The following is a 25,606-nucleotide window of genomic DNA, read 5'->3' on the forward strand; positions in this document are numbered from 1 at the left end:
ACTGGACAAAGTCTCCAGCTATCCACTTCAGTTAGATCAAAGCCCATCAGATGTAATAAAGGAGCTACATCAAGCAAGTTTTGTCTAAAGAAGTGGGAATTAATACGTAAGCGAGATCAATCTAAACATCTATTATTAATAAATTCTACTTTATCAATATCTCCTGATTCAATTGAGCGTAACAGAGGTATGGCATCAAACAGATTAAGAACATTACCACAATTTAAGACTATAAAATCAGTTGAAATCGGGAAATGCTCTTAAAGTAAATATATATATATGAATCAAGGGATTTTTTAACAGCATCCCACTGCGCACCTGCACTCTAAGGTCTGTCCCTTGAGAGCTTTGAGTGCCGTGCCGACTGCCCACCGCTTCTCCTTCTGTATTTTCCTGCTTCTCGCTGATAATTTCTCTGTATGTTGTTTGTTTTCTATCTAATACAAGGCGCTTGGTTTACCAGTCAGTCTGTGTCTAATCTCCTTATTTGCTGCAAGCTGAGGCTGATGCTGAGGTGACCTTTGGGAAGGGGGCACCTTGGTTACTACAGTAGTGTGGGAAGAGGGATGGGTACTAAAGATGCAGGGTCGCTACATTATTATAGTGTGGATGAAGTTGGTGTCGGTTGACTTGGATGTTAGTGTTGATCAAAGATCATGGTAGATGCTAAATCAGCAAAGAATATTTTTTAAAGACATCTGAAACATGCTGAGGATGAAAGGGGCAGTTCTAAATGTGTGCCGTTGTGCAGCCCCGTGACTTATTTTGGAGGCGGGGCTGAGCACCGGCACTTCTTGTAGTGTTGCAACACAATCATCTTCGTGTCACAAGGGGATGCTGGAGTCCAGTTAGGTGAGCTCAGTTATCATTCATTTGAATCCTAGGTTCAAAGATGGGATATGGGATGGGAGTGAAAAAAGGTCTGGGTCGGAAGCGGCTGTGTGAGGAGGCGTTTTGTAGTGCGCCTTGATTCAGTCTGTCTGTCCTGTTAGGTCCCTTCCTCTAACTGTTTGAGAGGAAATCGGAAAGCGGAATTGTTCGAGAGGAGTGTGGAGAGTGGAAGCTGAGAGGTGTCGAGGCACCAGTGGAGGTGCAGGTGCAAAACTGATCCCAGCTGCCCCCAGCAAGCTCTGAGGGGGGCCGTGTGCATTACAAACAGGTACGAGAAACTGGTACTCTCGTACGCGCGTACAGGGAAAACTGATTGAGCCCGCGCAGTACGCTGTGTTTTCAGTTTACACAATCTCGCCTCGCCGGGGAAAAAAAATAATAATAAAATTATCGTGCACAGCCCCCTGCTTCCTGCTTTCAGTTGCAAGAGGTGAAGCTCAATTGTGGAGTAAAAGGGCGTTGCATCTAAATCACTGTTTGTGCTGGCAATGCTGTGAATTAAGGGCTTGATCTCTGCTACTTATACATGCGCAACGGTCCTGGTATGAGCCCTGTCGCCACTTAGGTAAGGAGAGCTGCTTTGATTGTCAGTGTTCACAGATTGGGAGATTGTGTGAGGCTGCAGGAGAGACTCTCCTTTGATCACACTCACCTGTGTGGCACTTTACGCAAAGCTCCTTTTCCATAGCTCTATTCCTTTTCTTTTTTGATTCCTTTTGACTCTGATATTCGTATCAGCTACACGAGGTGACGACCTTCAAGACAAATTGTCATCATTGCAGGTTGGATTGCGTCGGAGGTGGCCAGTTCTGAGTGTGCTGTCTGAACTCTGAAACTGGTGCGGCTTGACACAAGGTCCTTTCCTGTAAACTCTGTGAGGAAGCCAACGCAAGGCCAACACAACCTACTTTCGAGGTCCGGGTCCCGAGGACCTTGACATACGCGCTACCAGAAAGTGCGGCTGAAAGTGATAGCGGGACTGAAGTGCGGCTTGACGGTACGCCTGGAAGTCTCGTTGGCTGTAGGGCAGGAATAATATCAAGCGCAAGGGCGTCTCCACAGACTGGGGTGTATTGGAGCCCTTCAGTCCCTACTCTTGCGAGTAACTAGATTAGTTGGTGTGAGGGGCTGCAAGCCAAATAAAGTTAGTACAAACTAGACTTCTTCTGGACACTGGTCTAGTTAACATCTCAAAATGCCGCCAGGGAACAAGCTGGCACAAAGCAAATATAATCTATGAAAGACGGAGAAACATCGGGAGTCAGATGTACTGCGGAGTGAAGAGATGGGAAGCCCCAAGGAAATAACCAAGAAGAACCCCAAAAAGTCCACCCTTCCAGGTCAAGGGGTAATCACTGGCTTTTTCCCTCCACACCCCATACCTGAGATCAACTCCACGATCATTGAGGAACCCGTACCCCCAGGAGCTGGAAGGGGGGATCCAATGCGTTCCACTAACTTTGACGACATTGATAACAACTCTCTACTAGAACTCTGCCTGAACATGCAACGAGGGATGACCCCCCCAGATCTCCAGGATGTCAGGAGATAAAGATCTGACACAGGATATTAATCCTGTGGCATCTCCTGTCAGTGCCTTGGGCTACGTGGCTCCGATGGGCTGATTGTCGGATTGCCCAAATATGGTAATGGTCTCAATGGAGGACGTCCCGGACACAGAGGAAGGAGATTTATCCTCTCTGTTCCCTGGAGCAAATGAATTAGCAGAGATTCAATCTTCTGTAGCTTCTCTCCAATTTGCCTTAAAAATGTTGCTTCAAATGACAGGGCGTATTTTAGCTAATACCAACTCACTGACCACGGCCCAGACTTATGAAAATCATGAGGAAGTAGAGGCAGAAATCAATCTATCGGAAGCCATTGTTATAGCAGAGGAGATAAACGCCACACCAGATAAAGAAGTCTTTGTAATTATGGATCAGAGCGAGGTGGTCTTCTTTTCCCATAAACAACGCAAATTGGCAAAGAAGGCACAAAAGAACAGGAAAAAAGTTTACATTGAGCCTCTTAGTGGGAGAAACTGCGAACATTGGTGGCCGCTCAAAGAAAGCCAAAAAAGGGCTGCCAAAGCTAAGAAAAAGAACAGTTCTGGAGACAGCTGTCTGTCCAGCTGGCTGATGACTTATCAAGAAAAGAGCAAAGACCAGCCGACGGAGTTGGTACAGCCAGCAAGGGAGGAAGTGAGTATAGAGGATGAAGGTATACCGACCGCAGATGAACTGGAGGAGCAGGCAGTAGAGTGGGAAAGACTCGAGATTGAAGACCAATTGGTGGATGAAAGTTCATCTAGGAACCTGGAGAAATCGTCACATCTCCCACTGCCCTCGGCCAAAGCCGTTAATCCTCCTATTAAACCAGCAGAGGTTGGGACAGTCAATTCAACTAATAGGATTTGTTTGATCAGGAACCTGTATAAAAATGGTGAACGCAGATGGCTGTCTCGTTCGGAGATTCTGATCCGACTATACTCAGTCCCGGAATTGCGTGTCTTGAAATCTGATGACTTTCAGTTTGTGGAGCCATTGAGGGGCCGGAACCCCTGTGTCTCTGCCTTGCATTGTAAGTTCTTATCCACTGCACAGATGATCAGGAAATATCGAGAAGAGTTGTGGGCAGTGGATGTTGAGTTTGATGCAGATCTGGATGAAATTGACCCCAGTATCGAATACGAGGAAACAAGTGGGCCTGCTAAATCGGTTGTCAGCCCCATGGTACCCAAGGGAAAGAAAGTGGAAGTTGCGGATGTCCAACTTGTTCTAAAATGGTTAGCGGAAGCCTTACCTGAGGTTTTACCCAAACATTGAAACTTGTCACTATTATCCTGGAACTGCAGAGGATTTGCACATCTTTTGTCTTTGGAGGGATCAGTAAATGTTGTCGCTAAGCATGGGCTAATATGTCTTCAAGAGACCTGGGCGATGGACTCATTGCTATTGGATGGCTATGTGATCTATTTTGCTAAAAGGGGGGAGAAAGGCAGATCATTTGGTGGACTGCTGATAGGGGTGGCTAGCTTTTTCCCTCTAAGCGGATACTTTGTAATCAAGACAACAACCTTCTGGCAGTGGAAGTCGAGTACGGTCCCAAGGATAAAGGCAACATTTTTCTGCTGATAAACTTATACAATCCTCCTCACAACTTGATAAGCGAGCCACTGCAAGAAGCCCTTCATGAGCTATTAGCCTCCTGGTCAGCCACTCTGGGAAACAGAGCGGTAATTGTAGTGAGTGACTTCAATTGCCGCATTCCGGGGGAGGGAGGGATACATCCACAAAATCCTAAGTTAAGAAAAAAACTTTTATTGACACATATTAAAACTGATGTGGAAGGCCCGCGATGGTGCCATTTGTTTGATGATTGGGATTTAGAGATGCTGAACGGCTACACTGCTAGTGACCATCCTGGGAAACATGAATCCCAGTGATTTGACCGAAGTCAAAATTATCGAGGCTGAAATATCCGAAAACAAAGTGTTCGAATTACCAAAAGTTTGAACACTTTGTTTTTGGACATTTCAGCCCCGATAATTTGGCAAAACACACATTCTGACACACACACACACACAACACACCCATAACACCCCCCCACCCACACCCTCAGCACAGCCCCCCCCACACCACCAACATACACAAACCCCACTTACCTTCATCTTCACGCTGGTTCCTGCAGGGCCAGTTCCCTTTCACTTCTGTGATCGGAAACCGGCGCTGCAGGATCCTTTTTTTTTGTTTTTTCTTTTTACACGGACGGCTGCGGGGTGTCCCCTGCAGCCCCCGCTCGCTATACCATAGAGTATAGTGAGTGGGGCAATGCGGGGGACACCCCGCAGCCCCCGTTTGTTTTTTTTTTACACGGACGGCTGCGGAGGTGTCCCCCGCATCCCCCGCTCACTATATCATAAAGTATAGTGAGTGGGGCAATGCGGGGGACACCCCCGCAGCCCCCGTTTGTTTTTTTTTATTTTTTTTTTATTTTTTTTTACACGGACGGCTGCGGGGGTGTCCCCCGCAGCCCCCGCTCACTATACCATAAAGTATAGTGAGCGGAGCAATGTGAGGGACACCCCCACAGCCCCCGTTTTTTTTCAATGCTACCACCAAAGGATCAAACTTTTAGTGTTCGATCCTTTAGTGGCAGCATATTTAGAGCTTTTGGTCGTTTCGACCTTTTATTTTTGGTCATTTCGACCTAAACCGGGAAACATACATGGACTAATAGTTTTTCCTTTAGTGTAATTGATTATATATTCATGTGCCCAAACATGTTGGTTGTTCATGATTTGACGGTTTCTTTGAATCAATGGAGTGATCATGCGGGACTCGAGTGTGTATTAAATATCTCACAAAGAGTTCCAGATAGGAGCAATATGGGTACAGTACAGGTAAACAAAGTAGGTTCCAGTATTAGGTGGACTGCCAAGAATATACATCAGGCGTCAGAAGCACTTAAGATTGAAAAACGGCTCTACCTACCTAACTTTAATGACATGTCTATTGAATCAATAGAAAATTGGATCAATTCCTTCTCTAGCACCCATGCCTCAGCCCCCACTTGGAGCATGATTAGACCAGAGGGTGGGGCATTCCCGTTCAACAAGAACATCAGAGATGCTAAGAGGGACGTGAGAAGGGAGTTACGTATGATCAACAAAAGGCTCGGCCCTATAGAAGATCTTAGGGCGACTGCTAGGAAAATTAAAAACAAATATAGAGCCAATATTAAAAACCTACGGCTCACTGAAAGATCCTTGGCATACCAGAAATTAGTATATACCATTTGTTCCAAAAATGCACGAAGCATCTGGTCACTACTTGATGAAGTTAGGGAGACTGTTAAGGGTCAATTAGTTAATCCCATTAAAGCCTAGTATTGGGAGGATTTGTTGCAGAATCGTAATGCCATGTTGCAGATAGAGGAGATGCCTCCACCGAAACCTCCTAGACCTAGTGTATCTTTTGATATATCATATACGGCGATACTCAGTAAGATAAAGACTTTAAAATCTTCTAGAGCGCCTGGCCCAAACGGCCTAGCCAACATAGTCATCAAAGGCCAGCCCGAGTTTTGGGCCAGTTTGTTGTTGATTATGTTTGAGAAGATAATGATCCAGGGGCTAATTCCAAAGTCGTGGTAGACAGCCGTGTTGATACCGGTATTTAAAAAGGGTAACCGGTTAGATCCGAATAACTATAGATTACTCTCCATGTTGGATACGACAGGCAAACTATTTGCCTCCTTGCTGCTCAAGGACCTTCAATCATGGGTTGACAAAGCTGATATTTTGTCTAAATTCCAATGTGGTTTTAGAAAAGGTTACTCTACGGGGCATAATCTTATGGTTATGAATCTATTGAGATGAAAGGCTAGCAAAAGGCATGAGCCTCCGCTTTATGCACTTCACATTGATTTTAAAGCAGCTTTTGACCTGGTCCTTAGAGAACGATTATGGTCTAAACTCGCCGCTCTGTGCTGCCCTGTTGGCAAACTGTACTATCTTAGATTGCTACATCACAACACCTCGGTCAGGTTAAAATTAGATCAAGAGGGGCACCTGATTGGCAAAGTGCAGCAGAACAGGGGGTGAAACAGGGATGTGTGACTGCCCCTCTAGTATATAACCTCTATGTCCATGATATACCGTTTGCTCTAACTGCCGCCTGTAATTGCCCACCTAAAATTGGGGATACTGTTTGTTCCGTCTTGGCATACGCTGACGATCTGGTCATTTTTGATCATACTATCAGTGGTCTCCGTAGATCTGCCACAGCGTTATGGGAATATGCCGAATACAATGGCCTTATCATTAACCTTTATAAAACCAAGGTATTGAGATTCACCAGCAAAAGAGTTTCCCATGTCAACCTTATGGTGGATAATGTCACGATCCCTTACGCGCCTCAAAATCACTATCTGGGTATTGACTTTGAGCCCAGTGGGAATATGTGACATGTAAATTCTCCCGTACACGCGTGCAGCGCAAGTAACAGCCCTAATAGCTAGTTTCACAAATAAGCAAGGAGGATTCACGCTATGGGGAACACAGCAATTGTATTTACAAGTATTTATCCCCATGATGACCTATGGCCTAGAAGCACTCTTTGATTTAAATCTTAGCTGGCTCCAGGTTATCGAGGGGAAATTCTGGCGCTGTGTACTTGGTGTAGCTCCGGGAGTTCCAATGGCCATTATACGATTGGAACTGGTATTACCCTCGCTGAATGCCATCGTTATGAAAAGGAGGTCCGGGTATTTTCTGAAAATGCATAGTGGAATATCCAACCCTCTTCTGACTACTATCTATCAAGAACTTTGTAAGAAACAAAATCGCGGTCACTATCTGCGAAGATGACTAAATATCTTGCTGATATTGGCTGGACTTGGCAAGAAGGGGTGTACTCTAAGCGGGTTCAGAATGCTCTCGACAAGCGGGTTGAAATGTGGGATTGGCTGGAGAACTTTGCCCACCTCAGCACGCTGAAAAGTTACAAATTTGTGCAATATAGGTTATATTCATTTATTATACCACAAGCGTATTTATTGTGGTGCTAATTTTGATATATTATTGTGGTGCTATGTTATCTGTTCTTAAGTATTTTATGTGTAAGTGTTGTTTATTTATCTTCATGTGTAAAGTTGATTAAGTAAACTGTATCACATTAATTAAATAAATTAAAATTAGATGGGATGTGAAGTGAAACTAAGAATGTGGGTGGGTGATGGGTGTGAGCTTTATTTCTGAACCCATGCACTAGAAGGTCGCTAGGGCAGGTTAGGGAGAAGTATGTGTATGTAAGCTGACTGCCTGGGCGTCAAATGTGCAGGAGGTGTTTATTTCTATCTGGCTGCTGCAACTCTTTTTCATGGTCGATGGCCCAAAAAGCGACTATGCGTTTGTTTTTCTCTTGCAACAGATTGGGCTCCTCTTCCAGCTCCATGCTGGTGCGTGTTTGTTTCTGTGATGCAGCTTCTTCTCTGTGCAGATGGGTAGTGTGGCCGTTCAACTTCCTGTAGTGGCCTGCTTCAGTTCCTATTGTCAGGTAACGGCTTCTGTGCTGGAGGGAACAAGAAATAGAGAGGTTGAAGGGATGGGCCCAGCAGGCCATGTTTAAATAAAGAAGCTCGGTGATATGTGGCTTACTAACACATAGGGGTTCTGTGAATATGGCACGGCAGATGTTTGTATTTTTAATTTGCATTTAAAAGGACGGCTTACCCACCTAAGAGACTGTTAAGCAGTCTCATTTTTTGCAGTTAGTAGAACTGAGGACTAAGGTCGGGAGATACACTGAGTTTGGCCAAGATGACAAACATTGGGCCAAGTTAAGATTCTGAGAGGACACTCAGTGGAGTGGAACCGCACCCTTTAAAAAAAAATCTGGCGTGCACATCACCTGCGACCATTTGATTGCCATTGGTATCGTTCCACATAGGGAATTGTGCAGCTGACTCTTTTCCAACGGCTGTGTGGTGTTGACTCCACTCACCAGTGTGCACTGGTGTCTCAGGGTCTGTGGGGGCAGGTCTGGTCATGTCCCACCACTCCTCAGAGCCCCACTGGGGGGTGGGGGGTGGGCTTCAGAGGAAGCCTGATCAGTTTCATTTGGTGTAGGGGTGATGCAGCAGTCCGGCCACCCTCTGCAGACAAGAACAGAATTTCAACATCTTCACAAAAAGGCCATTGTGACAAAAGAAAAAAAAACAACTAGGTTGAATACGCCCTTTGGTGGGTGTCTATCACATCTAGTCTTCTTTGGGTGTTAAACTGTTCCCCAGCCTCAGCATGCCTTGCTGTGGATTAAGCAGGCAGGGGTGTGGGCTGACTGACTGCGTCCCTAGGGGTCCTCATTGGCTGTAATCACAGATAAATCAACCAAACTGCAAAAGTCAAATATGGGGTCCCCTTTGAAGTCCATTGCACCTGGATGGATGTGTAAGAGACATGAGAGATGCACGTTCACAGCCACGCATGGACATTGGCTGTCCTGTCGTCATAAGGAGGGGCCGCCCATCCATTAAAGGGGTTGATGCCGCCTGGCCTGCTCCTAGCCTTTGTGTCAGTGGCTGCCATGGCTGGGTATACACGGGTAATGGGGCAGTGCCAAGGATGGGGCATACACGGAGACTGAACACTAAATGATGCACCAGCATTTCTTTATTCTTATTTCTGCAGTAAAATCTGATGCACATTGTGCAATTTCAAGAATATTTATTCAGCTACAATGGTCAAAGCTACCAGCCACATAGTGAAGCAACTGATCAAACTGGCCCAAATTGGCCAAAAAAGAGGCCCACTTTGACCCCAAAACACCGGCACATTAAACAACCGCTGGCAAAAAACACCACCGGCCCTTTCCAATACAAAGTCCCAGCCCATGTGTTAGTGAAATCTGTAGGGGGCCGGCTGTCGGCTCACCACCGGGAATGTGAGAGCAGTTGCCAGGGAGGTTGCGTCCATCAGACAGACTCCCTCATTATTCATGTGAGGTTCCATTGTACTGCTCCTGGTGGCTCGCACTACTCCATCCACTGTGGGCTCGCTCGGTGAAAGGCCCGAGGGTGATGGCCTACTCGAACAAGGTGCTGGATCAGGTCATGGTGGAAGGATTTTGGGTTTGTCTGAAGCAAAGAAGGCCTGATAAAGCGCTAGAGCATGAATGAAGCACAAACTTTACACTAATCATAACCAGGGCAGTTACATTTGGCAGCGTTCCATTCCACCTGCTCTAACCTATAAACCTAGAGTCCTTCTAACAGATGAGGACCTGAATGTGAAGGGTACTACTCTAGGGGCATGCTGCTGTTGTATCTCACACCGACTTGCTCCCACTCACCTAACATTTGTCCTGCATAGCAAGGAAGGAGAAGGCACACATAATGATAAAGGCATAGGAAGGGATAGGAATCACCACCAACATAAAATGGGTGCAAAGAAGGGGGGGGCATAGAGAATGAGGGACTGGTGCACACAAAGGCTGGCAAAGAGGGAAAGATTGGACCAGAGAGAGATGGGAAAACAGATGATGGAGCTGTATGGCAAAAGAGAGAGAGGAGTGAGACAAGAGGACACACTGGCATCAATTGGTCACAGGAAGTCAGCTTATGAGCAATGTGTATAGAGAAGCAACATTTTAAGTGGGGAGAGGGAGATGGTGGGCGTACGGCAGCCTCCTTGAGTATTATGAAACATGAGGACTGTATACATGTCAAAGCATTCTAAAAAAACGGTATCCAGTCATTGCATTGAATAAAAAGCATTGAATGCCAAAAGCATCGGAAAAAATTCACTGAAACAAAAGCATTCAATGCCAAAAGCATTTTAAAAAAAGCATCGGAAAAATGCATCGGGAAAAAAAGCATCAAATGTATTTTTTTAAAGGTAAAGGTTTTATTTTAATTATAATAGGGTTTAAGGGGTGAAAAACAGGGGTTGTGGGGGCGACCCCCCATTTAAAAAAAAAGAAAAATAAATGCATTGGATGCTTTTTTTCGCTGCTTTTTATTTTTTGGATGCTTTGGCATTCGATGCAATCACTATACACCTTCTAAAACTGCATACTGGAGCAGTATAGAGAATTACCTTATGATGTTTTTCAGCTGTTTTAGATTTGCTAACTAGGGTGTTATGGAGTCCAGGACCGCGCAGCAAGTGGGGCATTGTAGGTTATAATGGGTGCTGACTAAAGCATTGTAGGAGCTGTGATATATGGTGCACAGTAACTGGACACGTAAGTCAGCTGTGCATACTGGAGTGTATGCAATCTAAGTATATGTATTAAGAGAAAAGATCGGAAGGCTTTCAAGTCAGAGCCTAAATATGTGGACGGAGGATCCTGATGGAAGAAGACCCGAGAGCGCTAATTTGTAGGATAGAGACTTGATCCATCAGCATTTATGGAGCCTGGTCCAAGGGACAGAGCAGGGCCCTCCTCTGAGCACGCTGCATGGATACCATTCACCTACCTTCTAAACATGTGCCCGACTAGGAGGAACATAGGGTGCACACATGGTAGTGTGGAGAAGTGTGCACGGCGAGGGGCAAGGCGCAATGCAGGAGAGAGGAATGTGGAGAGTGAGGGAGCGGCACCATGTCAATGTGGGAGAACAGACACAACAGACAGGATGTGAAGAGGCACATGAAGACTGGAGGGAGAGGAGAGGCCGGGACTGAAAGAAAAGGGAGGGGATGAGCTGAATTTGGACATAGAAAGGAATGGGGGACACTGATAGGTGGGCATTCTGTGCACATTGAATGACGTGCATGGTTTCTGATGCAGAGTGAAACGGGGGCATAACTCTGGGTAATTTAGGCAACTAGCTGGAATAATGGCCACGATCTTTGATGGGCACCCATTCAGTGGCAACGTAACTGATAAGCAGGCATCCTGTGGCACAATAATCTGTGGGCATTTAGATGCATTCTTCTCTACATGCGTTCTTTGCACAGTGCTGCGTAACTCTATTGCCAACAATTGGTGTCCTGGACCTGAACTCTGGGCACATTAACATCAAAATTAATGGCGCAGGAATTCTTATCCCCCCTTTGTAATTGCTCGGCAGGCGAAGAACGATGGTCTGGAGGGTTGCCCAGAGCAATGCCAGAGGTTAAGATTAATCCTAAACCTTCCAGCCATCAGCTCTTTTGTTTTGCACAGGAATTCGCATTAAAGTACTGTGTAGCAGAGTGCGTGGGTGGCATACGCATTCTGATGAACACCTTGTTCTTGCTAATTAATTCTGCTGGATATTCTACGCCTGCGTCCAGAGCAAGAAACCACCAGCGCAGCCTACGGCCTGTTTAGCTCCTTACAAATATATTGAGCCCTAGCACTTCTAGTTTTACACATGAAGCACTGCATGGCCCCCGCTTCCGCCTCTCCCCGTATCGTCTCCAGCCACTGGGCTCTGCAGACAATGCCCATTTGTATTCTCGCTCTCTCTCCCTCTGTCTGTTTCTCCTGTAGCTCACTTACTTCCTCTCTCTCCATCTTGCCCTCTCACCTCCCCCTCTCTCGTCTCTCTCTCTCTCTCTCTCTATCTCTCACACCCCTTCCTCTCTTGCTCTCTATCTCCCCCTGCCCCTCTGTCTCTTTCTCCTCCAGCTCTCTCTTACTTTCTCTCTCCCCCCTCGCCCTCCTCATCCTCTCTTTCTCTCTCACACACACCCCTTCCTCTCTACCTCTATCTCCATCTCCGTCTCTTTCAGCTCTAGCTCTCTCTTGCTCTCTCTCCCCCTTGCCCTCTCCCCTCCTCCCTCTCTCTCACACAATCCTTCCACTCTCACTCTATCTCCCTCGCCCCTCTCCCTCTGTCTCTTTCTCCTCTAGCTCTCTCTTGCTTGCTCTCTCTCCCCCTGCCCTCTCCCCTCCTTCCCTCTCTCTCTCTCACACACCCCTTCCTCTCTCGCTCTATCTCCCCCTGCCCCTCTGTCTCTTTCTCCTCCAGCTCTCTCTTGCTTTCTCTCTCCTCTCGCCCTCCCCATCCTCTCTTTCTCACACACACCCCTTCCTCTCTCACTCTATCTCCCCCTGCCCCTCTCCCTCACTCTTTCTCCTCCAGCTCTCTCTTGCTTTCTCTCTCCCCCCTCGCCCTCCTCATCCTCTCTTTCTCTCTCACACACACCCCTTCCTCTCTCGCTCTATATCCCTCTCCTATCTCCCTCTGTCTCTTTCTCCTCTAGCTCTCTCTTCCTTGCTCTCTCTCCCCCTTTCCCTCTCCCCTCCTCCCTCTCTCTCACACACCCCTTCCTCTCTCACTCTATCTCCCTCTCCCCTCTCCCTCTGTCTCTTTCTCCTCTAGCTCTCTCTTGCTTGCTCTCTCTCCCCCTGCCCTCTCCCCTCCTTCCCTCTCTCTCTCTCACACACCCCTTCCTCTCTCGCTCTATCTCCCCCTGCCCCTCTGTCTCTTTCTTCTCCAGCTCTCTCTTGCTTTCTCTCTCCCCTCGCCCTCCCCATCCTCTCTTTCTCACACACACCCCTTCCTCTCTCACTCTATCTCCCTCTCCCCTCTCCCTCTGTCTCTTTCTCCTCTAGCTCTCTCTTCCTTGCTCTCTCTCCCCCTTTCCCTCTCCCCTCCTCCCTCTCTCTCACACACCCCTTCCTCTCTCACTCTATCTCCCTCTCCCCTCTCCCTCTGTCTCATTCTCCTCTAGCTCTCTCTTGCTTGCTCTCTCTTCCCCCTGCCCTCTCCCCTCCTTCCCTCTCTCTCTCTCACACACCCCTTCCTCTCTCGCTCTATCTCCCCCTGCCCCTCTCCCTCACTCTTTCTCCTCCAGCTCTCTCTTGCTTTCTCTCTCCCCTCGCCCTCCCCATCCTCTCTTTCTCACACACACCCCTTCCTCTCTCGCTCTATCTCCCCCTGCCCCTCTCCCTCACTCTTTCTCCTCCAGCTCTCTCTTGCTTTCTCTCTCCCCTCGCCCTCCCCATCCTCTCTTTCTCACACACACCCCTTCCTCTCTCACTCTATCTCCCCCTGCCCCTCTCCCTCACTCTTTCTCCTCCAGCTCTCTCTTGCTTTCTCTCTCCCCCCTCCCCCTCCTCATCTTCTCGTTCTCTCTCACACACACCCCTTCCTCTCTCACTCTATCTCCCCCTGCCCCTCTCCCTCACTCTTTCTCCTCCAGCTCTCTCTTGCTTTCTCTCTCCCCCCTCGCCCTCCTCATCCTCTCTTTCTCTCTCACTACTCTCTACCTCTATCTCCATCTCCCTCTGTCTCTTTCAGCTCTAGCTCTCTCTTGCTCTCTCTCCCCCTTGCCCTCTCCCCTCCTTTCCTCTCTCTCACACACCCCTTCCTCTCTCGCTCTATATCCCTCTCCTATCTCCCTCTGTCTCTTTCTCCTCTAGCTCTCTCTTCCTTGCTCTCTCTCCCCCTTTCCCTCTCCCCTCCTCTCTCTCTCACACACCCCTTCCTCTCTCACTCTATCTCCCTCTCCCCTCTCCCTCTGTCTCTTTCTCCTCTAGCTTTCTCTTGCTTGCTCTCTCTCCCCCCTGCCCTCTCCCCTCCTTCCCTCTCTCTCTCTCACACACCCCTTCCTCTCTCGCTCTATCTCCCCCTGCCCCTCTGTCTCTTTGTCCTCCAGCTCTCTCTTGCTTTCTCTCTCCCCTCCCCCTCCCCATCCTCTCTTTCTCACACACACCCCTTCCTCTCTCACTCTATCTCCCCCTGCCCCTCTCCCTCACTCTTTCTCCTCCAGCTCTCTCTTGCTTTCTCTCTCCCCCCTCGCCCTCCTCATCTTCTCTTTCTCTCTCACACACACCTTCCTCTCTACCTCTATCTCCATCTCCCTCTGTCTCTTTCAGCTCTAGCTCTCTCTTGCTCTCTCTTGCTCTCTCCCCTTTGCCCTCTCCCCTCCTTCCCTCTCTCACACACCCCTTCCTCTCTCGCTCTATCTCCATCTCCCTCTGTCCCCCTGTCTCCTGTCACTCTTGCTTTCTGGGCTGCCTCCTAGTGCCATGAGTGCTAGCAGTTCGGGGGAGGTAGGCGCCTCTGCGAACACTGCCTGAGATAGGAAAGCACTCTCAGCTCAGGCCGCCATTCTCCCTACTTGGGCTGCAGGGGTCAGGTTGAGAGCAGTCTCGGGGCCTGGTCTCGCGCATGCGCTGTGTCCAGGGAGGCGTCCAAGCTCTTGTGTCCATCAGGTCAAGCCCCAGCGGCCCGAGAGTGACATTCCTTAGCGGATCATGGCTGGGGGGAAAGGCCTGCTCATTTGACCTAGCAATCTGCCCCACTGCCTCCCACAGGCGATACCTGCGACCTCCCGGACCTCTGGGACTTGAGCTCATAAGCCAAGAAGGCGCTAAGTGTGCACATGGAAGGCCGGCTGAGGAAGGGGAGCATGCAGGCGCACTCGTGTTCGCTTGCTGTGGCATTTTATGTAGCATCCATAAGCTGCTTATGGTTGCTTCAAAGTGACGTGCAACAGCCAGCAAAGCTGAAAATTGCATGTTTTCGCTTCACTTGCCACAGCCAACAGAAGTGCCCATTCATTACAGGGACTCCGATGAAGCTATGGGCCAGAGGACCCTGAAAGGGACCCTGGGAAGCCCACCTCTCACAAAAGCTCTTTTTCCTCCTACTATAGGTGGGGTGTCTGAGCGGGCATGCGGACACCTTACCGTGACGTTGGTCTTCATCCCCATACTTGTTCCTCTTCTACTGGCAGCAGCTCTCTCCTTAGACTGCCAGTTTCCTTTTGCAAAGACGGGGCACCTCTTAAACCAGTGCTAGGCTATTTTGGGCATCCTCTGCATCGACTGCTTTGGCCCAACCTTCTGCCCCGTGCTGAAGTGACCCTCCTGCGTCAAAAGTTGGCAGCCGGGTGGACCGTTAGTGGGTTCTTAAGGGCTTAACTCAGTCATCACAGTTGCTTAGGCGGCCCGTAGCTTGTAGCTGGTGGATTCGGCTGCAGTGTATTCTCTAAAAGCACTTCTTGCATCACTTGCACTCTGGGAATATTTACAATCTGCTCATCTGGGGAAGAGGCAATTGGGTCTGTTGTATGTTCCTGCTTTCTAGCTTTTAAAATAAATAACAAGGGTAGTGTTACCGGTGGCTTTATACAGACAGAGGACACACACGCGATGTTGCACCGTTGGGCTCCGGTCGCCCACTGCCGTAGCGGGTGTGGAAACACCCCATTATTCATTACTCCGTTGCGTACCATCATGAGATACACTACATTCCTCCTTTTTCATAAGGGTAAAACATAACAGAACAAAAATAACAGTCAACATCATTGAAACCAACAATGGGCATAACAATTCATCAAAACGTTCTTAGTCATGTGAGCCCATCAGTCAGGCACAATATAGTCATCAAACTGGGAGGGCCTCCTCCTTCCATCACATTGAGGGTATCTATGAGTTCCTCCCTCACTTGGCAGCCCCTCACCTGGCCAGGATCAGCAGGGTCTTGAGGACACCCTGGGCCTCCTCCACCATCATTGTCTCGGCTGTCACACCCCTTGCTTACCTACTCAGGTAGTGGAATTTCCCCCACTCTCCTAAAAAACACTAGCGTTCCTGGTCACCATCCCTCGTTCATCCGCCGCAGTGACCATCAACTTCTTCACCTTGATCATGTCCATGGGATGAGGGTCATAGGTGAGAGACAGTTTGCCTTCCGGGATTTGATTCCTCACCAGTACTTTGTCCCCCACCACTAGATCGTAGGGTTTCAGATTTCTCCTCACATTCTCTTGCTCATTTCTTGACCTTCTTTCCTCGAATACTCTTGCTTTGTCAGTTTCCCTAGGTTGTCTGCCTTCTTTCTAAAGGATCAGTCCTCTGGGGCACCTTCTGAACAGTGCTTCTACCACTGCCACTCCCGTTGAGCTATGAGGTGTTGATCAGTATTCTCATAGGAACTGGTAGAGGGCTCGTTTGAGGCACTGCCCTTGTCCATGGGCAATCCTGAATACCTTATTGAGAGTGCGCATGAAGCGCTTAACCTCCCCATTTGCCTGGGCCACACTGGGGATATCTTCCTGTGGGTTATTCCACATTAGTGGAGGAACTCGGCACAACTCTTTCTCTGAAACAGAGGACCGTTTATTTCTCTCAGGAAGTCATGGGCTGTGAACACTTTCTCCATTACTGGGAGTATGTGGTCGAATGAGGAGGAGGAGTCCACCAGCTCTACCTCTGGGTATCTTGACCATTGATCGATAAACACTAACACTAGGAAGTGAGAACCTCTCCCGGTGGACCCAAAGTCCATGTGAAGGGTGTCCCATGGTTGATCACTCTTTGGCATTGACTCTTTCCCATTGCCCTGGTGCCACCGCCTGGCACCACACGCACCATCGCACAAACTCATCATGTAGTTTTCCAAGTTTGGGAGCCATAATTTTAGTCTTAACCTGGCCTTGGTCTTGCCAGAGCCTTGATGCCCATGGTGAGCCAGTTCTATCACTCTTGGGATTAGTGCTAGTGGGCCCACCATCCTGTCACCTCTCAGCAGAAGTCCAGCGTCCATGAATGACAGCTCAGGATGCACTCTCAACAATTGTTCTAGCTTCATCCTGGCTTCTTTCATTCTCTTGTTTAGTCCCATCAGGACATTCTTCCAGTCGCAATTTTGTATCACCGTCTTGATTTGGACAAAACATTCATCTTGACTGGATGCTTCTTCAATTTCCTGTACCGATAGTGAGCTTGGCTTGGCCGTCTCCACCACGAGGTCCATGTGTTAGTCCGCTTTGGTGGATTCCCTATACTCAGTTGAGTCCTGCTCAACTGGGTTCCTTGATAGGTAGTCCACTGCATTGTGCAATCCTGGGCAGTACACCAGATTCACCCCGTATTCTAATAGCACCAGCAACCACCTCTCAATATGCAGCAGTGGTTTTGAAGACTAACCCGCCAGGATGGGCAACAGGGGTTTGTGGTCCGTTATCACTTTGACTGGCTTTCCCAGCATATATAGCCGGAAATAGTGGCACCTCCACAGGACTGCCAGCCGCTTTCTCTCTATTTGGGAGTACCACTGCTCAGTCTCAGAGAAGGCCTTGCTCCCATATGCTACCGGCTTCACATTGCCCTCAGGATCTCGTTGTGCCAGAACTGCCCCCAGGACAAAAGGGCTGGCATGAACTGTGATTTTGGACTCTAAACAGGGATTGAAACACATCATGCTACTCTCTTGTTCGAATGTCTTCTAAACCCTTTAACTGCCATGGGTTCCCCCCACCCACCACTGCCAAGGTCCTTTTTGGTGATTTCGGTATGTCGCCATTTATTTTAAAATTTGTTTATTGGCATTTATAATTACAATCACTATTCAGATTGATCAACGTGATCACCGAAATTCTGTCTTCGCAAATAAACAACAACATTTACATAACAAGAACATCAAACATTAACTATCTCCGGTCTGGGGGCAAGTGATGGTTGATTGGGTCGCAAGCGGGGGGAGTGGCCGGGCACCACGGGCGTGGGTGTGGGCTTCCCAAGAATGTTAATGCTGGGGGGGTCTGGTTTCGAGTGTTCTGGTCAACCTTTTAGGTCATGTGATAGGGCCGGCGAGTTGTTCAGGGGGGCTTATCATCGGAGGAATGGAACAATTTGGACATGGTGTCTTTCCATGCCGCAAGGGCCATACTCGACTCGTCCGTGGATCTAGCCACACTGTCCTCCCAAGCTCTTGTTTCGGCGGTCGCCCATCTTTCAAATTCTTTGCGCCATGCTCTATGATTCGGCCCCGCCGGCCGTTTCCAAACCATGGCGATGGTCCTCTTGGCTGTTATGCATAGCAAGTCCATCAGCTTAACCGCATATTTGAGTTTGGCCAATCTGGGGTAGCAGCCTAAGAGGCATTCAGCTGGGGTCCATTTATACCTAGTGACTTCCGCTTCTTCACAGGTTCTTTTCACCATTGACCAGAGGTTACGTGTTTTGGTGCAGTTCCATAGCATGTGGATTAGATCTGCTCCCTCTGTCCCACACCAGGTGGACTGTGTCTGGGTGGTTTTATTGAACTTCGCAATCCTGCTTGGGGTTAAGTATGTGCAATAAAGTACATTTAATTGGATTAGCCGAAATCTCTGGTTTCTAGAGACCTCTTTCGGAAAGGACAGCGCTCTACTCCATTCTACTTCGGACAGCTCTTGTCCCATGTCTGATTCCCAGCGGGTCTTTAGTGCATCACTGCAGGGATTGGGGATGTCAATGAGAAGGCTATAGATTTGGGATATTGCCCTTCCCCCCTCGCTCAGGCTGTATAGTAGTGTCAGAAAGGGGGTTGCCTCCGGCTCCTCTGGCCAGGTGTCCCATTTTGTGCGTGCTATCTTGCGGATCTTTAGGTACCACAGGAATTGGCCAGCGTGAATACCCTCACCCTCCTGCAACTCAGTGAAGTCCCTGAATATGCCTTCAGAGTATAGATCGCCCCAAGTGTATACACCTTTGTCTTCCCAGAGCCTAATGGTGTGGAGGGTGGTGACAGATTTGTCGAGTCCCGAAAGTATTGGTACTTCTTGGAAGTATGATTGCTTCCAGTGCAGTGTCATCTCAGTTCTACGCCATATTTTCCTGCCAAGAGTTGCCAGAAAAGGCAGATCGCGTAGCAAAGTTTGTGGGGCCCAAATCAATTCCTTCAGACGGATTGGGGAGATCATGGCCTGCAGCAGGGGGTCTCTGAAGTAGTCCCGTCTGCTAGCCATTTGGTTACATGGCTTAACTGGGCTGCAAGGTAGTACTTCTCAAGGCTCGGTAATTGGATCCCTCCTTCGGTATGTCGCCATTCAATGCCTTTAACTTTTTTATTACATGAGATATCACGGCCAAATTTGGCCCCTTTCTGTCCAATATGTAGGTGGTCGTAACGCCACCCAGGAATACTATGCTGTAGGGGGGTGAGAGAAAATAACCAAAAAGAGCGAACATTTTGTTTTTTTTACAAAAATTCCAATAAAATAATGTACAAAGAAGCCTGTGGTTTTTTCTTTGTAAGAGCTAGGAACAAATGGGTTGCTGTGCTGAATTCCCCAATTTCCCGGCTTTCAAGAACAGGTTGAGTGGAAATCAAGAAAAATTATTTTGATGTGGTTATCAACCGTTTTGTGAGAGGTAGGTGATTTTGGAAATTTTTGCCAATTGGACATGGGTGGACGGAATGGAAGAAAAGGGTAGGAAAGCCGAATTGGAGGACAGAAAAGCATACATTTCTGAAAGTAGACAACATTCCAAGTTTAGGAAGGGGTGATTTGCGCAGGTCAGGCAACAACCAGATAGGGGAAAATTCCATAGTTTGGGGAAAAAGCGGGAAAATGACCGAAAAAAAGGTGTGTGGTGGACATGGTTGGCCTGGTACGGCAATGGATTATATGAATTTTGAGAAAAACAATGCTCCGCTACATTCCCCTGACTCTTGCAGTTAGGAAATTACACATTTTTTGTAGTGTTTCACAAAACAAGCAATACCACAAGCCAAAAACAGAGCCATGGTACACAGGAGTTTTATGCTTACGGCCTCAACAGATGTACTTAGCATGTGTAAATCAGGAAAACCAATGTGGTGAGGAAGGGCAAGCATACATTTTTTGAAAGAGCACAGGCAGACCTTTTCAAGGGAGGTGACTTGTGCAGGTTACAAAAGTGTATGGTGCCTAAAGCAGTGACTAAATGTATGTCACATTTGGGAAATTAAAGGGTTGGGTGACAAAGGGCAGCAGCAAATGGGTCGAAAACGTTATGAAAACCACACAAACACAACAAATGTCATACCTTCACATGTTCCCACAGGTATCCCGACAAAAACGGTACCTCACATGTGTGGGTGCAGCTACCTGGGGGCCAAGGGCGAGCCAAAAACGCGGCTAAACGCAAGTCTTTTCGGACAGCAGAATTTGTGCAATTCTGCTGAAGTTCACACCATACAGATATGGGCTTAGGGTGTCCAAGCCACCAAGGAAAACAGGGAACCCCATGCATTTCCGAAAAGAGGACACCCGTGGGAATCCACAGAGGTCTGACTTGCGCAAATCGGCCCAGAATATATTACCCAGAAACCCAAGCAAAGTCCGAAATGTGGCAAAAAAAACCCAATTTCTGCACATTTCACTCGGCTCACCCACCAAAAGACGCCACCAACAACACATGGCCTACCTTCCCGCGTTCCCACAGGTGTCCCGAGAAAACGGTACCTCACATGTGTGGGTGCAGCTACCTGGATGCCAAGGGGAAAGCCGAAGACACAGCTAACCCCAAGTCTTTTCGGACAGCAGAATTTGTGAAATTCTGTTCAAGCGCACACCATACAGATATGTGCCTAGGGTGTCCAAGCCACCAAGGAAAACAGAGAACCCCATGCATTTCCAAAAAGAGGACACCTGTGGGAATCCACAGAGGTCTGACTTGTGCAAATCGGCCCAGAATGTATTACCCAGAAACCCCAGCAAAGTCCGAAATGTGGCGAAAAACACCCAATTTCTGCACATTTCAATCGGCTCACCCACCGGAACACGTCGCCAACAACACATGGCCTACCATCCCGCATTTCCATAGGTGTCGCAACGTAAACGGTACCTCACATGTGTGGGTGCAGCTACCTGGGCGCCAAGAGGAAAGCCGAAAACGCGGCTAACCCCAAGTCTTTTTGGACAGCAGAATTTGTGGAATTCTGCTGAAGTGCACACCATAGACATATGGGCCTAGGGTGTCCAAGCCACCAAGGAAAACAGGGAACCCCATGCATTTCCAAAAAGAAGACACCTGTGGGAATCCGCAGAGGTCTGACTCCCGCAATCGGCCCGGAATGTATTACCCAGAAACCCTGGCAAAGTCTGAAATGTGTCAAAGAAAACACAATTTCAACAGATTTCACTCAGCTCACCCACCGAAATACACCACCAACAACACATGGCCTACCGTCCCGCGTTCCCACTGGTGTTCTGACAAAAACGGTACCTCACATGTGTGGGTGCATCTACCTGGGCACAAAGGGGAAAGCCTAAAACACGGCTAACCCCAAGTCTTTCGGCATAGCATAATTTCAGGAATTGTGCGCATGTGCACACCCTTTAGATTTGGGCCTAAGGTGTACAAGCCACCAAGGAAAACAGGGAACCACACGCAGTTCCGAAAAGAGGACACCTGTGGGAATCTGCAGAGGTCTGCCTTGTGCAAATTGCTCCAGTTTTTATTACCTACAATCCCTGACAAAGTTTGATATTTGGTGGGAAAAACACAATTTTCATTTTGTCGGGGGTTCTGGGTAATAAATTCTCGGCTGCTTCGCACAAGTCAGACCTCTGTGGATTCCCATGGGTGTCCTCTTTTTGGAAATGCATGGGGTTCCTAGTTTTCCTTGGTGGCTTGGACACCCTACGCCCAAATCTGTATGGTGTGCACCTGAGTCAAAATCCTGCAATTCTGCTGTGTGAAAAGAATTGGGGGTACCTGTGTTTTCGGCTTCTCCCTTTGTGCCCAGGTAGGTTCACCCACACATGTGAGGTACCATTGTTGTCAGGACACCTTTGGGAATGTGGGACAGTAGGCCATGTGTTGTTGGCGGCGTGTTTCAGTGGGTGAGCCGAGTGAAATGTGCAGACATTGTATTTTTTCCCCCAAAATTTAGAATTTGCCGGGGGTTCTGGGTAATAGATTCTGGGCCGATTTGCGCAAGTCAGACCTCGGTGGATTCCCACAGGTGTCCTCTTTTCGGAAATGCATGGGGTTCCCAGTTTTCCTTGGTTGCATGGACACCCTATGGCCAAATCTGTATGGTGAGCACATGATTTAAAATCCTGCAATTCTGATGTGCGAAAAGACTTGGGGTTACCTCTGTTTTTGGCTTCTCCCTTTGCGCCCATGTAGGTGCATCCACACATGTGAGGTACTGTTTTTGTTGAAACACCTGTGGGAACGGGGGACAGTAGGCCATGTGTTGTTGGCGGCAAGTTTCTGTGGGTGTCCAGAGTGAAATGTGTGGAAATTGAGTTTTCCCCCCCAAATTTGGACTTTGCCGGTGGTTCTGGGTAATACATTCTGGGGCGATTTGCGCAAGTCAGACCTCTGTGTATTCCCACAGGTGTCTTCTTTTGGGAAATGCATGGGGTTTCCTGTTTTCCTTCCTGGCTTCGACACGCTAGGCCCAAATCTGTAGGTTGTCTCCCCAAACCCTTTGGGAGTTACAAGTGGTTTCGCCTTTTTCCTTTTGCGTCCAGGTAGGTGCACACACACATGTGAGGTACCGTTTTCATCGGGACACCTGTGGGAATGCGGGATGGTAGGCCATGTGTTGCTGGTAGCGTGTTTTGGTGGGTGAACTGAGTGAAATGTGTGGAAATTGTGTTTTTTTCCCCCAAATTTGGACTTTGCCAGGGGTTCTGGGTAATAAATTCTGGACCGGTTTGCGCAAGTCAGACCTCTGTGGATTCCCACGGGTGTCCTCTTTTTGGAAATGCATGGGGTTCCTAGTTTTCCTTGGTGGCTTGGACACCCTACGCCCAAATCTGTATGGTGTGCACCTGAGTCAAAATCCTGCAATTCTGCTGTGTGAAAAGAATTGGGGTTACCTGTGTTTTCGGCTTCTCCCTTTGTGCCCAGGTAGGTTCATCAACACATGTGAGGTACCATTGTTGTCAGGACACCTTTGGGAATGTGGGACAGTAGGCCATGTGTTGTTGGCGGCGTGTTTCAGTGGGTGAGCCGAGTGAAATGTGCAGACATGTGTTTTTTCCCCCAAAATTTTGAATTTGCCAGGGGGTTCTGGGTAATACATTCTGGGCCGATTTGCGCAAGTCAGACCTCCGTGGATTCCCACGGGTGTCCTCTTTTCGGAAATGCATGGGGTTCCCAGTTTTCCTTGGTTGCATGGACACCCTAGGGCCAAATCTGTATGGTGCGCACATGATTTAAAATCCTGCAATTCTGATGTGCGAAAAGACTTGGGGTTACATCTGTTTTTGGCTTCTCCCTTTGCGCCCAGGTAGGTGCACACACAAATGTGAGGTACCGTTTTCATCGGGACACCTGTGGGAATGCGGGATGGTAGGCCATGTGTTGCTGGTGGCGTGTTTTGGTGGGAGAACTGAGTGAAATGTGTGGAAATTGTGTTTTTTTCCCCCAAATTTGGACTTTGCCAGGGGTTCTGGGTAATAAATTCTGGACCGGTTTGCGCAAGTCAGACCTCTGTGGATTCCCACGGGTGTCTTCTTTTTGGAAATGCATGGGGTTCCCAGTTTTCCTTGGTGGCATGGACACCCTACGTCCAAATCTGTATGGTGTGCACATGATTCAAAATCCTGCAATTCTGCTGTGTAAAAAGACTTGGGCTTACCTGTGTTTTCGGCTTCTCCCTTTGCGCCCATGTAGGTGCATCCACACATGTGAGGTACTGTTTTTGTTGAAAAACCTGTGGGAACGCGGGACAGTAGGCCATGTGTTGTTGGCGGCGAGTTTCTGTGGGTGTCCAGAGTGAAATGTGTGGAAAATGAATTTTCCCCCCCAAATTTGGACTTTGCCGGTGGTTCTGGGTAATAAATCCTGGGGCGATTTGCGCAAGTCAGACCTCTGTGGATTCCCACAGGTGTCTTCTTTTGGGAAATGCATGGAGTTTCCTGTTTTCCTTCCTCGCTTCGACACGCTAGGCCCAAATCTGTAGGTTGTCTCCCCAAACCCTTTGGGAGTTACAAGTGGTTTCGCCTTTTTCCTTTTGCGTCCAGGTAGGTGCACCCACACATGTGAGGTACCTTTTTCATCGGGACACATGTGGGAACACGGGAAGGTAGGACATGTGGCATTGGCAGCGTGTTTTGGTGGGTGGCCAGAGTGGAATGTCTGAAAAGTGCGTTTTTTCAACAAAGTTTGGACTTTGCCAGGGATTGTGGTGCGATTCGCGCAAGGCAGACTTCTGTGGATTCCCACAGGTGGCCTCTTTTGGGAAATGCATGGGTCTCCCTGTTTTCCTTGCTGGCTTCGACACCCTAGGCCCAAATCTGTAGGTTGCCCACATGAGCAAAATGTGCTGGCCTAAAGGCTTGGGGTTACCAGTGGTTTGGCGTTTTCTTTTTGCGTCCAGGTAGGTGCACCCACACATGTGCGGTACCGTTTTCGTCAGAACACCTGTGGGAATGCAGTAAGGTATGACATCTGTTGTTGGCAATGTGTTTCGGTGAGTGGACAGAGGGAAATGTCTCTGAAATTGGCTGGAAATAAACACAATCCTCAGACATTTCGCTCTGCCACCCACCGAAACACGCCACCAAGCACACATGGCCTACCTTCCCGCATCCCCACACTGGTCCCGATGAAAACGGTACCTCACATGTGTGGGTGCACCTACCTGGGCACAAAGGGGAAAGCCTAAAACACGGCTAACCCTAAGTCTTTTCAGACAGCTGAATTTCAGGAATTTTTCTGAAGAGCACACCATACAGATATGGGCCTAGGGTGTCGAAGCCACCAAGGAAAGCAGGGAACCCCATGCATTTGTGAAAAGAAGACATCCGTGGGAATCCAAAGATGAAGGGTGCCCAAGGCCAGGGACATTACCGCCGACTTTGCTGGAGCTCTGACTGGCCTACGTTACAGCTTCCCCCTTCCAGGGAGTTCCGGCAGTGTGCCAATACCTCCCCGAAGGGAAAAGCTGTAATGCAGCACAGCCACAATTCCAGAACGGTTGGAGGTGATGTCCCTGGCCTTGGACATCCACGTACCATGTGGGTGTACTTTCCCCTTAGCACAGCGGCAGCTCCAGGGAGCCCCGGCAGGATCCCCATTCCTCCCAGGAGTTGACATCTGTAATGTAGCACAGCCAGAGGTGCAGCCTGAGCTTGCAGATGGACAACCCACATGGGAGACATCCGCTCCCAGTGAAACACCAATGTTCTGCTGGCATGGGGGGCAATTTGTGGCCTTCCCCTGCAATTGTGTCCCAGCCCACCAAAATATCTGCCCAGACGGCCCATTCCCACCCACACCAACAACAATCTAGCCCCAGTCTCACCCACCCCACTGACAGTGGGCCCTAACCATAGAATAATAAAAAACAGTACTCACATAACATTGCAGTTGCTTGCGTAAAAAAGGCTGTAAACAAAACAAAAAAAACATTTGTTACCTACGGTCACCCCAGCAAAAACAAATCTACACTCATACTTTCAATCTATGCCCCCCTTGCAAGCAATCCCTGGTGGTATACTACAAAATTCCCTAGCAGTTTGGGGTGCCCCAAAGGTCCCCCCCCAAAATGATGT

The sequence above is a fragment of the Ambystoma mexicanum genome, chromosome 1p (genome assembly GCF_040938575.1).
Source record: "Ambystoma mexicanum isolate Mex_15411 chromosome 1p, UKY_AmexF1_1, whole genome shotgun sequence".
NCBI lineage: Eukaryota > Metazoa > Chordata > Amphibia > Caudata > Ambystomatidae > Ambystoma > Ambystoma mexicanum.